Here is a 14,940-nt window from a genome sequence, read left to right on the forward strand (position 1 = left end):
GAATGCGCCGCCGGGTCACCTGCCGCGCCCGGGGAGCCGGGCCGGGAGCCGGCGGGCTGGCGAGGCGCAGGGCTGAACCCGAGCGGGCGCCTCTGGCGGCTCGGGGCCGGGGCGGGCTTTTAGTGGGCCGCTCCAACAATACGGGCCTGGCGCGGAGAAAGGGGCTCGGCTGCAATTGGTACTGGATTTGAATAACGCCACGGGGCCATCAATGGTCATTGTGTCGGCTGGTAATGAATCTCCGCTGTCTCTCGGGCTGGCCAGGCAGCTGCAACCTGCGCTCAGGCAGCTCTTAAAGACATAGCGTGCCCCTCCCCGGGGGCGCCCCCCCTCTGCACCGGCCAGACCCCTTACCCTCCCACTCCTACCCCGTGTCCTAGACTCCCGGTGCCCCGCCTGCTCCCTCCGCTGAACCCTTGGCCCATGGCCCCCTCCTTCCTCCTGGACCAGGCACCCGCATCTCGGCTCTGCACTCCCATGGACCTGACTCAGGCCCCTGGCCTTGGCTGAGCTCCCCTAGAGTGCCCAGGGGACTCTAGAGTCTTTCGAGGCCCAACCCTGGCCTCCTATCTGCATCTAAACTGAGGCCTCTGGAGCCCTCATTCCTTAAGCTCTTGCCCCAGGGGCTTCTAGCTGGAGGGTGAGGGGGAACAGTCTGGAGGTCAGAGGGTCACCCCCTTAAAAGGCTCTGCTGAAGCATAAGGGAGGGGATGTAGCCCTGAGCCCCAGGCTGAAGATGCCATCTCCAGTGACCACACCCCCACTGGGAATCTGCAGACTGAGGTACCAAGAGCAAGGGCTTGATTCCCAGGACGCTTCCGGCAGGTCCTGGATACCTCAGCTCTAGCAGGGTGTGTGAGGGGGAGGGGGAAGGGAGAGGGGCGTGGAATGGAGTAATGCTGTCTTGTCTCTTCCACTGGACAGCTCACCGGTCCAGGAGGGCAGAGGCTCTGTCTAGTTCTGAGGCGTCCCCCACCCTCACCCCTGCCAGGTCTGGCACAGAGAAGGTTCTGTCTGCTGGGAAATCCATACCGGCTTTCTCTCCCACAGAGCTCAGCCTAGCTTTCCCAGCGAATCTCATACCCTGGTGGTGAGCGCGTGGCCATTCTTCCCATGCCTCCTGCCCTCCATGCGCCACAGGGTTCCCCAGGCCTCCAAAGTACCCCTTGCCCTTCCATCCTCTCTTCTCACAGTCTGTGGGGCCACCTCACCACGTGCCCCGCTGAACTGTGGTTACCAGGTATCTACTCTCATCACTTGGATAGGAAGTGGGTCCTACTAATCTTTGTGCCTCCAAGGCCTAGTACAGGGCCCTATCCCCAAGCAATCCTTGAATATTCATTGGTGACTTAAAAATGTACCACATAAACTTGAGTGTTTCTTTGCAAAGTTGAAGAAATATGGCTTCTGGGGAGTAAATACTTCAAATGGGGGTTCATAGAGACAGAGCCCTGCTAATCCAGCTCCATCAGATAACATCATTAACCACTACGAGTGCTTTCTGTGCGAGCACTGTGCACTTCGAAGGTGGTAGTAGCCTGTTGACGTCTCACAGCCTAGTAGATACTATTATCGGCCCCATTTTACAGAAGAAACTGAAATTGGTGGCAGTTAAGTCTCTAGTTCACAGCCGACATGTGATGGAACAGAGAGTTGGAACCCAGGGCCGTAGAACCCGCTGCTCAGTAGTTTCCCAGCCATTACTTCACAGATATGCAGGAGACCAACGTGATCGCAGTCAAAACGTGAGGCCCAGGAGAACACCCCGTGTCTCCTTATAAGTCAGAATCCAGCCCTGGCCCCACCCCAGCCTGGCGGGAACACAGCCCCGATGGAAGGGTCTCTGCACGAGCGGAGAGCTCTCAGGCCACTTCAGGCAGCAGCTACGTCCTTGAAGGAGGGCTGGTCAGCCTCCAGGGAATGTCAAGGCTCTCAAAAGCCACCAGTCCTGGGCAGAAAAGGGCTAATTCACCTTACCCTCACCCTCAAGGAAACCGAGGGGCCAAGAAGGAGTCCTACCGCCAGTCATCGAACAGATATTTATAGAATGCCTACTGTGTGGTAGTCAGGGACTCCGCAGTGGGCAGATGACCCCCAAAGGAGATGCACAGGGGGCGGAGGGGTGAGCCACCCTGGTCAGTGGGGAAGTTAGGCGAAGATGGGTGGGGTGCTGATGCTGGCACCGTTTCAGGCAGAAGGAACAACATACTCCAAAGCTAACAAGCAAAAAAGAAGTTGGCGAGTTCCGGAAAGGAAAAATCTGGCATGACTGGGGCACGAGAGGAAGAGGAAGTGCGAGATAAAGCTGAGGCGACCCTGCTTGGCCCTATAGGACACTGAGAGTATTTGTGATTTTATCCTAATCACAGTGGGGATCCTGAAAGGTCTGCCAAGTTCAGATTTACATTTTTAAAGGTTTGCCGGGGCAGAGCAATGTAGGGAATAGAGGAGGGGGAAATGGGGGATGGGAGGAGAGCCGCGAACTGGACCACAGGAGACCAATTAGGTTACCGCTGGTTTGCAGGTGAGAGCTGATGGTGGCTTGGGCTTAGGTGATGGCAGAGAAGGGTTTCAAACTGTGTTCTTGACAGTCCTGGTGTCCTTAAGCAGGTCATTTAGCAATGAGTAACATTTAGTGAGCACCTGAGGGGTACTGTGTGCATGCCGGAGGCTGTGGGGAGCGGGGAGAGAAAGATGAACCAAATCTGATAATACCTCTCCAGAAGTATCCATCTTGTGGACAAGTGGACAGACGTACAAATACCCAGCCAGCACCAATGGAAGAAGCAGAGCCACAGAAAGTATTAGCACAGTTCTCTGGGGTTATAGAAGATGAACGACTGGCAGACTGGGAAAACTTCTGGAAGAGACAGTATTGCCTTGGGCTTTCAGGGCAAATGAATTCCAATAGACCGAACCTTAGCTATTCTGTGAAATGGGGCCACTATGCCTGTCCCGCCTCCCTAGAGATGGTTGTGGTATTGGGGGAGGATCCAGTACCTTGTATTTATTTGCAGTTAAGTTGTTTGGTTATCTAATACACACATACAGGACACATGTTCCGGCTCATGCATGCATTCAGCTGTTCCTAGCCTCTGCTCTCTCCCTTCTCCCTTATTAAGTCTCAGGAAGAAGGTAGCAAAGCCATCCACACTGCCAGTTAAGCATGCCTTCCCCCAGAACTGGCATTTGACCAAATACTGTGTATAGTGCAAAGGACATGCTCAGTAAATGTCTGTCAAATGAATGAATGAATGAGTGAATGCATACTTTATTGGAGTAATAATTAAAAGAATGGTGGGTGGACAGACAGGTGAAAAAACATGTTGAGACACTTGAATGAAAGATGAATGAATAGAGTTGACTGGGCGCATGGATGCAGCCAATCAGCTGAGGTTCTAGATGTGGACCTGGAGGCATTGCTGTGGGTGGGGCTCATTGAAGGAGGCCAGAAGGGGGTTTCCTTCATGCTGTGACCCTTCAGAGACAGATCCGAGGCCCGGGGCATGGCAGACAGTTGCCCAGGGAGCAGTTGAGGCAAAAGGTCGGTCACGCTGCACCTCTGTGCTGGAGTCCTGTTCCCAAATGTTCCCATCAGTCCAAGTTTCACTGACGCCTGGCCGCGAAGCTTGGGATAGAGGAAGGGGCTCTGCCACTAGTCAGTGTGCCTCAACGGCTTCATCCCATCATGCTGTGCTGCTGTCTTCATCACACATATCACTCTCTGAAAGCCTCTGATTGATCAGCCGTCTTGTCTCTCCACTTGACTGTCAGCCCTATGTGGACGAGGGTCACGCCCTGTTCATTGCCCTATCTCCAGCACCTAGAACAGCGCCTAACCCTTAGAAGGTGCTAACTTTTATTAAATGCCTGGGTAAAGGGATAAATAGACTGGCAAATGCGTGGATCATCGTAACCTAGTTCACAATGCTGTATATTAAGCACTGGGGACTGGGCACCGGGCTTGCACTTTTCATGGATCACAACAGCTTTGGGACAGACGCCATTATCCTTCCGATTTTGCTGACCCGAGACCTGAGGCTCAGAGGGAGGAAGTGACTTCCCCCAGGTACAGAGCTACTGAGTGACAGCCAGGTTTTAGCAGCAAAGGCTGTGTCCTTAACCATGATCTGACACCTTTTACTCTATTACCCCAGCACCCAGTGAGGTCGGAGTCATTGGCAGTTAAGAGTTGGGACTCAGACATATTGTCTGATTCCATTTATAGAAATATCCAAAAATAGGAAAATCTATAGAGACAAAAAGCAGATTAGTGGTTGCCTAGGGCTGGAGGGAGGGGAAGTGGGGGGGGAATGAGGAGTGAAGGCTAATGAGTACAGCTTCTTTTTGGGGTGATAAAAATGTTCTAAAATTGACTGTAATAATGATTGCACAATTACGTGAATACACTAAAAGCCATTAAATTGTACATTTTAAGTGAGCAAATTGTATGTCATGTGAATTACATCTCAAAAAAGCTGCTATTAAAAAGAGTCAGGGCTTGAGAATCTCACCGCTTACTTGTTGGGCAGGTCAATTCACATCTCAGAGCATCAGCTTCCTAACCAGTGAAATGGGAAAAATAAACATCTCATTGGGTTATTGCGAGCATTAAATGAGATAATACATGCCATTATCCTCATTTTATCACGGGGGAAAAACTTAGGCCCAGAGAATGGAAGTGACCCTTTGGCCCAGAATGCACAACTGGTAGGTGATGGGTAAGGGTCCGAGGCCTGGGTCTCTTGGCACCGCTGCTTCTTTTAGCATTTTGTAGACTGGATCGGCGTCTGTGTATCCACCACCCCTGCATCACCACCACTGCCGTGTTCCATCCTCCACCTTCTCCTGGGCTCTGAGGCCCTGTCTCCCCACTGCCCATGACCAGGCACACAGAGGTATGGAGGTTCCCCCAGAGCACAAGACGCCCTCGCCCCGGCCCCCACCCTGTTCCCCTCCTGGGGCCATGATACTGTCTTGCTTTTGCTTGTAATAAAGAAAATATCTCAGCTACCCTTCCACAGTTGCTTGGCAACCCCAAAGCGGGGGAAGAGCAGAGGGGAGGAGGGTAGGGGGAGGACTCTGGAGCCAATCTGGAGACAAAGAGTAGGATTTGGGTGACATGGAGCCTGTTCTTAGTGCTAACCTGGCCTGGCTGGGGCAGCGGGTGGGGGCGGGGGGCTTCCTCCCAGCCCAGTGTCTCACACCAATAAATATGGATTAGGGAAATGGGCAGAGTTTTTCCCACGGGCCTGAAAAGCCACATCTGACCTTTCTACCCTCTTTATGTACCAACGTGACAGTCAGAGAGAGCAAAGAGCAGGACCCCCTGAGTTGCCTCCCCCATGGCCTTCTGACTTGGGGAAACTTTTCACCCTCCTTCCCCTGGCCCCTGGCCCAAGGATGAGGAGAAGGTCGTTTTCAGGTGGGAGTCAGGAGCCCCCTGCTGCAGGGTCCACGGCAGGCCCTGCCTACCTCGATGGCACAGAACCAGGCCCGAGGCCCTGGGTCAGCCTGGAAAGGCGCTCCCTGCCTCCTGTGCCAGCCTGTGCCCGGTGGCGCCCCAGTCCGTGGCTCATCTCCCCACCCCACCTCTGCCTGGGATCTCCATCGTTAGGGGCCCTGTTCTCCACCAGCCCCTTCCACATGCCACTGCCTCTTCTCTTTCCTGACCTCCCTTCATGTTCTTTTCCCACCACTCTCTCCATTCGGTTTTCCTCTTCCCTTCCTCTCCACTGGGCAGGTCCGCCGCAATCCCCCTACTTCTGCAGTCCCCCCTGAAAACTAGGAAGGCCTTGAGGCTGACGGTCCCCAGAATGAAGGTGGCAGGAGGGGGTTTGCAAGGAGGGAGGGTGGGGGTGGTGATCTCTCGCCCTGGTGTCCTGGCTCGCTGGCCGGGGGTGGAGAAAAGCCGCTCTGAAAGGAGTCAGTGTAGAGACAGGAAAAGCAAACACCGCAGCCTGGGCCACGTCGGCCCACTGGGGGGGCCGTGATCTGGCGGGGCCCTGCGCTCATCTCAGCCTCCCCCGATCAACCCTCTCCCACCCCTGAGGGCCATGGCCTCCTGGACCTTGGCCCACAGTGTCCAGAAAGGGAGCGGGTCGAGGGGCTGGGGACATGCCCTGTAGGAGACACCTCGTCCTTTCCCAGGAATCTCTCTCTGCCCTGCTGCCCCCCCCCAGCCTGTTGCCCAGAAGATGCCAAGAAAATCTAAGGGCTGCCTGACCAGCCCTTCACAGAAGCAAGAACTGGGTGAGGAAGTCACCTTTTGTCAGAGACAGCCCCGGCAGTGCCATCCGCCTCCTGGGCCGAGGGGGACCCCGAGGTGCTCTGCCCAGGTGAGTGCTACTCTGGCCCCGCAGCCAGGCAGTGAGGGAGGGTGGGGCTGTCCTTGTTGGGGCTCCCCAGGGCCCCTGTGCACTCTACGAGGCCCCAAGAAGCTGACATTTTCCGCTGGGCCGTCTCGCGCTCTGTCCAGGGTCCGTGTGCCACTGGCGGTTTGCTGAGAGAGCCCAGGGGTTGGCTGCAGAAATGCAGGTAAAGTCGGGATGAGGGGAGACGGGAGGCTGGAGTCTAGGCCTCCTGGATTCCAAGCCATCTTGTGGATTGGACTCATGGAATCCCAGAAATTCCTGCGATGGTCTCCTTTGAGCATTTGGGATGAGCTTGGAGAGGGCTAGCAACTCATCCTGGGTGACGGCCATTTGGCAGAGCGGGGACTCAAACCCACCAGGCCCCCTTAAGATGCCGAGGGCAGTGTTGTTTGTGCTATGGACTCCACGCTTGGTCACCTCTCCTTCCCTCTCCATGTACAGTTTGGTCCCTCTAGATTTCAGGGGTGAGAGTGGGCCAGACTCTGGCCAGCACCTTGCAGGGCCTCCTTCCCGTTCTGCCCGCTCTCCAAGCACCAAGCCCAGGGCCGAGAAATCCCTGCCCAAGCACCAGAGATGCCACGATCTCCTCTGTCTCTAGGCAGCCATGGTTGGCCTTTGTCTCCTGGATCACAAAGAACCAGGCCCCCTTTGCTCTCAGTGTCATGCTATAATCAAAGCCAACCGCTTCCTGGGAAGCAAGAGCAACAGCTGATTGCCACATCGTCCCCAAAGTGCCCACCTCGAGGGGTCCTGCCATGAGACCTGGATGGGAGGACCCTAACGAAGAGAAACAGGCAGCTCTCGCTGAGTCAGGAGCCATTCTGAGGCCCCCCAGCCCCAAACCTCACTGAGTGGCTGCCGCACTCCTACAAGGTTCGATGCTACAGATGAGAAAACCGAGGCGCAGAATGTTGAAGGGACATGTCCGTGGACAAACCTATAGCCTGGCTCCAGGCCCTGAGCCCTTAAATGTTCTCCTATCCTGCCTCTAATTCCTAGGAGTGCTCCACTAGAGGTCATTGTGTCCAATCCCCTGCATCTGGGTGTCCGCCCAGGCCAACCACTGCTCACAGACAAGAATCAATCTTGTTTTTTAAAGGCACCTGCTCCAAGGGTAGAATTTCCCCTGGGGGTAATCAGACATTTATTTATTCATAGCCTTCTGGCTGGGAGCAGAGTCCCTCCCACCCAGAACTCACCAGGGTCCAGCTGCCTCATCACCTCCCTCCTTCCCACTGCGGCGCAATTAGAAATGAACCAGCCTTGCTCATGTCTCGGCTCTATAACCTTCAGACTGTGTGGGCCTGGACAAGTGACTCGACTTCTCTGAGCCTCCGTTATCAACTGAACTGGGGTTAATGGCGCACCTGCTTCGTGAGGTTGATGAGGATTGAATGTTAGAAGGGGATGGAAAGACTAGACTTTTAGGAACCATTTCTACATAGTTTCTTACTGGAGAAATTTCTCTGAACGTACGGAACACCGGAAACCAGGAGGAGGAGGCGTGGCGTTCCCTCCTAAGTGCGAAGCGTGCTCTTGGTGTTGCTTCTGCAACTATCATTTGCCATTGGTGACTGTTCTTCTCTTCCCTTGGGAGAGTAAGAGGGAGGGGATGCTGTCTGAGTGGTCTCCGTTGTAGTTAAAAAAAAAAAAAAAATGAGTAAAGACCAGAAAAGGGTTAGTGGTTACAACTCCGGGCATCTACGAAGTGTTCAGGATGGAGCAGTAAATACTTATCACCACCATCATCATTACCATCATCATTATCACCATCGAAACGCCTCTGGCTGCAAGATCAGAGCCTCCAGCTCTTGGCCTTATAGTTTAACCTCCTTATTACAGATAGGGAAACTGAGGCCCAGAGTGGGGGACTTATTGGGGTCACATAGTAAATTGGTGGTGGAGCAGGAAGCAGCTCTCAGAACCCAAATTCCCACTTAGATCCCTGTCTCCAACAGTTCTCCTCTGGCGTGCCCGGGATCGGGCCCTGGCACCCAGTCCGCCAGGCAGAGCCCAGGAGAGAAGTGAGCAGCGCTGGGAGCAGTAGGCACAGAGGCCCAGCGCATTCTCAGCCCTGGCTCTTTGTCTGCCGCTTTGTGATGGTAAGTGCTGCTCCTAAATCAGTTCTGTGACACTGTTATTGTTGCCCAGGGTGCAAAGAGTCTAAACTTTTCCCCTGAGGTCAAGAATGTGGCCGGTCCCCAAGCCGCCTGGAGCAGGGGCCTAGGTGGCTGGGGGTGGGGCCGGGGCCTCACCCTGAGCTGGGGCGAGATGTGGGGGGGGAGGGGGTCAACAGGAACAAAACACTTTGAAATGCCTCCTCTCCATCACTGCCAACATTGTCCGCTGCCCGCGGGGGGCCTGGCACCGCCTCGCCGGGGCTCCGGCCCCCAGCCCTGTCCAGGCCCGGCCGGCATCTGAAAATGGACAGAAGGTTATTGTCCCTCCTCGCGGCCCTTTGTCTGCCCCAGTTCCAGATGTCTAGGCTGGGACCAGGGAGCTGACCCATGGTGGGCAGGGGGGTGGGGACAAAAGGGGAGAGCACGGGTCACTGCGTCCTGAGGGGTCGTTCCCAGACCCTGAGATCCCACCCAGCCACGGCCCAGTCACCTTCTGGGCTGTCTCAGCCCTGGGATTGTCCCTGTTCCCTTGTCCTTCCTACCCTTCCAGCAGACCAGGTCCAGCCTCAGGAGAGAAGGCCACAGGGGTGCAGGAGTTGAGAGCTGGGTATCTTGGGATCCCCATAGCTCTACCTGGTAACTCATCTCGAGCTAGTTGTGCCTCTCTCGCAGCCTGCCGTCTCTGTGTAGGTGCCACCGGACCAGGTTCATTCATCAACAAAGTGACGACAGAGCCCTCTTATGTGCCAGCTCCGTGCTGGGTGTGAGGGTGTACAGTGGTGGGTGGGCCACTCCAGTCCTTCCAGATTGTGGTTGATGGTTCTGACAGTGAGAGGTAACATCCCCACCCACCTCTTCTGTGTCGGGTACTAGGCTGACCAACTTTACCTGCATTATCACATCCTTTTCACAACAAAACTGAGGATCTAGTAGGTACCGTTCTTATATCCATTTTTCAGCTTCGGACACCAGAGCTCTGAGAGGTAAAGTCTCTTGCCCAAAGCCAAGCTGCCAGGAACCGGCAGAGCTGGGATCCCAGCCCAGGCAGACAGCCGCCACCGAGAGGAATGATTTTGCTAATAAATACTTGGAAGGTGGTGAGTGCAGAGCCTGGCACAGCACCGGACTCAGCCTGCGGGAGCCAGTGGTGGTGTCAACTCCACCGCTCCGTTTTCCGTTTTCCCATTTCACAGATGGTGCTGCTGAGGCCCAGGGAAAGAAACCGCAGTGAGGGGAATCTTAAATAGCAACACCAATGGCGATTCCGGAGCCGCAGGGCCAGCCGGAGAGAGGCCGGCAGTTCCGTTTCAAACGCCAGCTCTGCGTGGGCTTGGGCAGGCGGTTCAGATTCCCACGCCTCGGTTTCCTCCTCTGTAAAATGAAAAATAACATTCCCTGCTTCACAGGGTGGTTGTGACAATTGAGTTAGATTATACATATAAAGCATTTAGCACCATGGCTGGCACACAGCAGTCAGTTAAAGATAACTGTTGTTATCGGGCCGAATGGAGTGGCCTTTATCCCTTTGAACCTTCCTCTCACCTTGGGTCACCTGAGGACAAGGCTCTGTCTAAGGAAGGGGCGGCTTAGCAGTTGTTGATGGAGGTGGGGTAGCAATGCTCAGTCTTCTCGGAGTCTCTAGAAGCCCTGACAGGCTGCTCCTGTGGGTGGGGGGGGCGGGGGGGGGGGAAGTGAAGGGTGGGCTGGGAGGGGAAGGGGCTGCCTGGGCCCAGAGGAGTTAACAGCTCCCAGGCGCTGGCCCAGCAGGGCTGCCACGCTGCAGCCCAGCCACAGCAACGGTTCCAGCAGAGGAGCCAGGACTGTTTCCTGATGGTCAAAACAGCTGGCTGCCTGGGGAAAACAGCTGGCCCGGCCCCAGCCTCCTAAGGACAGAGGCAGAGCCTCAAAGGACAGCTCCACTTCTGGGGTCCTGGCAGAGGAAGGCATAGCTAAGAGGGAGTCCTTTGGAGTGGGTGTGGGCGTTGGGTGGGACCACAGGAGATGAGAGCTTGTGGGCAGATTCCTGGAGCGGAGGCCAAGGCATGCTGGGTCTAAGCAGACTGCGCAGGGTGACTCCAGCTGGATTTGGGGGTCTCCGTCTCCCCTCAGATAAGAAAGATGAGGGCCAGGGGAGCAGATGGGGGGGGCAAGCCTGCACTCAGCCCTGGGTCCTCTGGGTACTGGGCTTGGAACCTGAGGTGGGAGGGAGCCCAGACAGGAGAGGCTCCTGGACTCCTATCTGCGGAGCTGCACCCAGGACCAGAAGCGGGGCATGGGCGCCTCCTCTGGCCAGGATCCTGGGCTCCTTTGGCTTCAGAGCAGGACGGGCCCAGAGAGCCCCCAACCCAGGAGACGTGAAGCTGGCAGCTGGTAAGAAAGAGCTCCATCCAAGCATCCCTTCAGCTGTAGGTGCCCATTCCCTGCTTGCTTGGCTGCCAGGCTATGAGGACCCCCAACCCTGGGGCTCGGTCTGGGCCCTGAGGTACCTCCTGGTCTCCCCCACCCGCTGGCAGGGAAGCGGCACCTGAGACCTCGCCTGAGGTAGGGCAGGGTAGGCAGGGGGTTGGTTAATGGACGTGTGGCCAGAGTCCACCGGATCAGAGCTGCCTGCCTGGGCTTCTGACCCCAAGTGCCACAGAACAGACACCCCCAATTTCTCTCTGACCAAGGGGTGTCCTCTAGCCCACCTTCCTAACCTCCAGGAGGAGGAGATTGGCTGCCACCTTGGGTGTGCCAGCCTCAGGACGCCTGTCTCTGATGAAGACCACCCTGCAGAGCCTTTGCCAGTGGGCAGGGCTTGGGGCTGAGGCTCCCAGTGCTAAGAAGACACTGGGGAGGGGGACAACTCTGGGGTCTCTATTTCCTAATACCAGAGTGAAGCCTGAGGCACTAGCGCCACCACCTGGCTTAGGCCAGAATTACAATGTGGGGGCCGAAACCCAGAGCTAGATGTTGGTCCAGGGCGGTCTGGGTCCTATTCAGACAGATGGGTCCAGTTTTTTTCCAGGCATCACGTGACCCTGAGAAAGAGGCCTTAGGCCCTACAGAACAGCAGCTTCGAACTTTAGCCTGCATCAAAATCACCGGGAAGGCTCCTTGGTTTAACCTCCACTCCCAGAGTTTCTGATTCAGTAGACATGGGGAAGGGCTTAGGAATTTGCATTTCTAAAATTTCCAGTTGAGGTTAATGCTGGCTGGTTCAGGGACCATACTTTGAGAACCACTGCTTTATAACTACTGTGGATCTGGCCCAATATTACCTTTGTAGAATATGCCTTATTATATTTGGGCAAAAAAAAAAATAAGTTAAGTGGGAGTACAGGTACTTGATCACCCCACCTCTGCAGTGACCTCATCATATTTCTACTGAGAGCCCACCCTACACCTGGCTGTCCCTGCTATAGGGCTGCTGATATAATAATGGTGAAGGAGGCGGACAGGTCCCTGTCTCAGAACTCACAGCTAGTCAGGTCTGGCCTGCCATCTCTCTGCCAGGAAGAGTAAAGGGTGGCTCAGGATAAGGTCCAAAGCAGAACCCAGTTTACATCCCATTTCTCAGGTCTTCTCCATCCAGTAACAAGCCCACCATCCAGCCCGGTTGCAAACCCTATGGGTCATACTGATTCCTCGCTCCATCTCCCACATCTAATCCCACTATGTACTTTGACCCTGCCCACTGTCATCTCTCCCTGTACGAGGGACTCCTGGCTTCATCTTTGCCCCCATAGTCCACCCTCTGAGCTGCGGCCAGATTAATCCTTTAAAGACTAATCATCTACGGCCATGCCACCCTGAACATACCTGATCCCTTCTGATCTCGAAAGCTAAGCAGGGTTGGTTAGTACTTGGATAGGAGACCACCTAGGAAGACCAGGTACTGTAGGAGTAAAAAAAAAAAAACTTTTTAAAATAAAGGCAAATCATGTCACTCCTCTGATTACCTCCGCCAATGCCTCTTTATTTCACTTTTTAAAAAATTCAAACTCCTGCCATGGCTTCAAGGCCCTAGGTGGTCCTCAGCTCTCATCGCACTCGCCTGACTCACTTTGCTCCAGCCGCCCTGGCTCGTCTCCACGGCAGAACTTTGGCCCCATCTGCTCCCTCCACGTGGAACACTCTTCCCCCAGAACTGCCCTTGGTGGGCTCCCCTTACGCGCTGTGATGTCTTCACTGACCCCTTGACTCGACGTTACTTCTTACCTCCAGCTGCTCTCTGTTCTTATAAACTTGTTTTATTTTGTTCATAGCACTTAACCATTCTTCGAAACTATTAATTTATTAGTTGCTCGTTTCCTGTTTGTCTCCTCTTAACAGAATGTGAGCTCCCAAGGAGCAGAGATGGTCTGTCTTGGGTACCCCAGGACTTAGAATTCTACTGCACCTAGCATGTACCCCATAAATACTTGAGGAGTGAATGAGGTTATATTAGATGCCGTGTAGGCGGATATGCCCATAGGAAGGAAGTTTGAGCTGGGACTGGAGAGCCTGTAGGGTTTGGCCAGAAAGACCAGTTCAAGCAGACGAGCAAAAACGAAAAAGGATGTGGGAAGGTCCTAAAGTGTGGAGTGTTCTGGAAACTATACAGAGTCCAGTTGGCTGGAGCCAGAGATTGGGCGGGAGGGGAGGTCAGAGGAGTTGGGGATGCATCGGGCAGGCCGTGCGGGGCCTTGCTGTCCCTTAAGCGGCTTGAGCTCTATGCTGAGGGCGACGGGTAGCCCCCCATCCCCATGGAGGCGTTCATGCCAGGCATTTTAGAAAGGGCCGGCTGAGAATGGTTTCCAGGGCGAGGGCCAGGGTGAGGCGGGGCACATGGGGTGGGGAGGGGCTGGGAGGTGCGGGGGGGTGGCCAGAAGGGCCAGGTGAGTGGTGCTGACACCCTGAGCTAGGCGAGTGGCAGTGCAGAAGAGGTGGCCACGTGCAGGAGACGCTGAGGAGGTGATTTTGCCAGGATGAGGTGATTGATGGATTGGGCTGAGAGGGAAGGGCGTGTCATCAGTGACACCCAGGTCTCCAGCTCTAAGCACTGGGTAGGTGGACGTGCTGTTCCCTAGAGCAGGGAGACCACTGGAGGGGAACCAGGTTCGGGGGAAGATTGAGGTTCCGTTTTGGACAAATGGAATTCAGGTCCAGGTGGGCAGTTGAGACGCATGTCAGTTTTCCAGAAACAGGAACTGGTCCATGCGGCCAGCTGCAGAAGAGCCCTCTTGGATGAGGAGGAAGGGTCCTTTGGGAGCAGTGGCCGGGAGGATGCTGGTCTTGGCTGGAACAGCCTTGGTCTATGTCAAGTGGTAAATGGAGATGAGGAGGCCATACAGGGAGCAAAGCACAGGACCCGCCCCCAGGAGGTTTGGAGGGAGACAGGTAGGGCAGCAGCTGGGGGCCGGCAGGCAGGTTGGCGTTTTTGTATTTTAGGTTGGAGGAGATTCCAGTCCTTTGAAATGTCAAAGGAAGGATCCAGGAGAGAGGGCGGTTGGCGATCCAGGAAGGACAAGGAGATGGCATTTGGAGCCCGGGAGAGGTTCCATCGTGAGGAAGGAGTGCGAGTGCCTCTCCCACTGTACCTTACGGTGAGAGGAGAAGCCAGCTTGGGGCAGAGGGTGGAAGGTTTGGAGGCTGGAAATGAGAGTTCCCAGGCAATAGCTTCTTCTTTTCCTCCAAAAAGTAGCAAGGAGAGGCCTTAGGTTTTTCATTGCAAGGCCTCTGGCCAGGAAGCAGCCCCACCTGAAAACTTGCACTGGGGCCTGGTGGGGGCTTTGGAACCAGGACTCTTGGACTTCAGGGTCCCCTGCCCCCTCATCCTGCCCCATCACTAGGCAAGTCCGTTCTTTGCTGGGCCCTCATCCCTCCTTTCCCAGTGCAGATAGTATGCACAGGCTTAGCCTCCCTCTGACTCTGGGAAGAGGCTGACCAGAGACAGAAGGGGAGCCTGGCTTTCTCTCCAGTCCTGTCTTCCAGCCCTAGGAATTCTTGGGGCCAGGCTCCATGCAGTGGAAAAGCTTCTAGTGCGTTCATTTTCTCAAGGAATCCTTGCAACCTTCCCCGTCCCCTCCTTCCCAGCCAAACGAGGATCTGAGGCTCAGGGAAACTGACCTGCCTGAGGTCAGTGGCAGATGTATCTGGAACCCATCATTGGTGCCTCCAGGCCCCTCCCTTTTCCTGCTTTCTAAGAGAGGCTGGAGACCCCTTTCCATCTCAGCATGGCCTAGAACCCAAACTTTGCCCCCTGCCCCCGGGGAGATTGCTTTGGTGGGGAGGCTGGGACACCGTGAGGGGCTGCCCCCTTGTTCCGCACTCAGTCTAAGACTGGGCTGTGCTCTCTTAAAGGGCTGGAGCAGTGCCGGTGCCGGCGACAGAGGCGAAGATGATGACGCACGGGGGACGCCAGGCTCGGACCGCAGTGGAATGGCGCGCCCAGGTCAGGGGGACCCCACTCCTTGTTCCCCAAG

At 55.4% G+C, this 14,940-nt stretch overlaps 1 non-coding gene across 1 annotated transcript; it reads left to right on the forward strand.

Annotated features, from left to right (window-relative positions):
• Positions 1-7,786: 7,786 nt before the first annotated feature.
• LOC120601797 (small nucleolar RNA U3) lies at positions 7,787-8,002 on the forward strand. The gene has a single exon (XR_005652561.1). It is a non-coding gene; the product is annotated as a small nucleolar RNA U3 (small nucleolar RNA).
• The last annotated feature ends 6,938 nt before the right edge of the window (positions 8,003-14,940 follow it).

Source organism: Pteropus medius, unplaced genomic scaffold (genome assembly GCF_902729225.1).
Source record: "Pteropus medius unplaced genomic scaffold, Ma_sr-lr_union100, whole genome shotgun sequence".
Lineage (NCBI taxonomy): Eukaryota > Metazoa > Chordata > Mammalia > Chiroptera > Pteropodidae > Pteropus > Pteropus medius.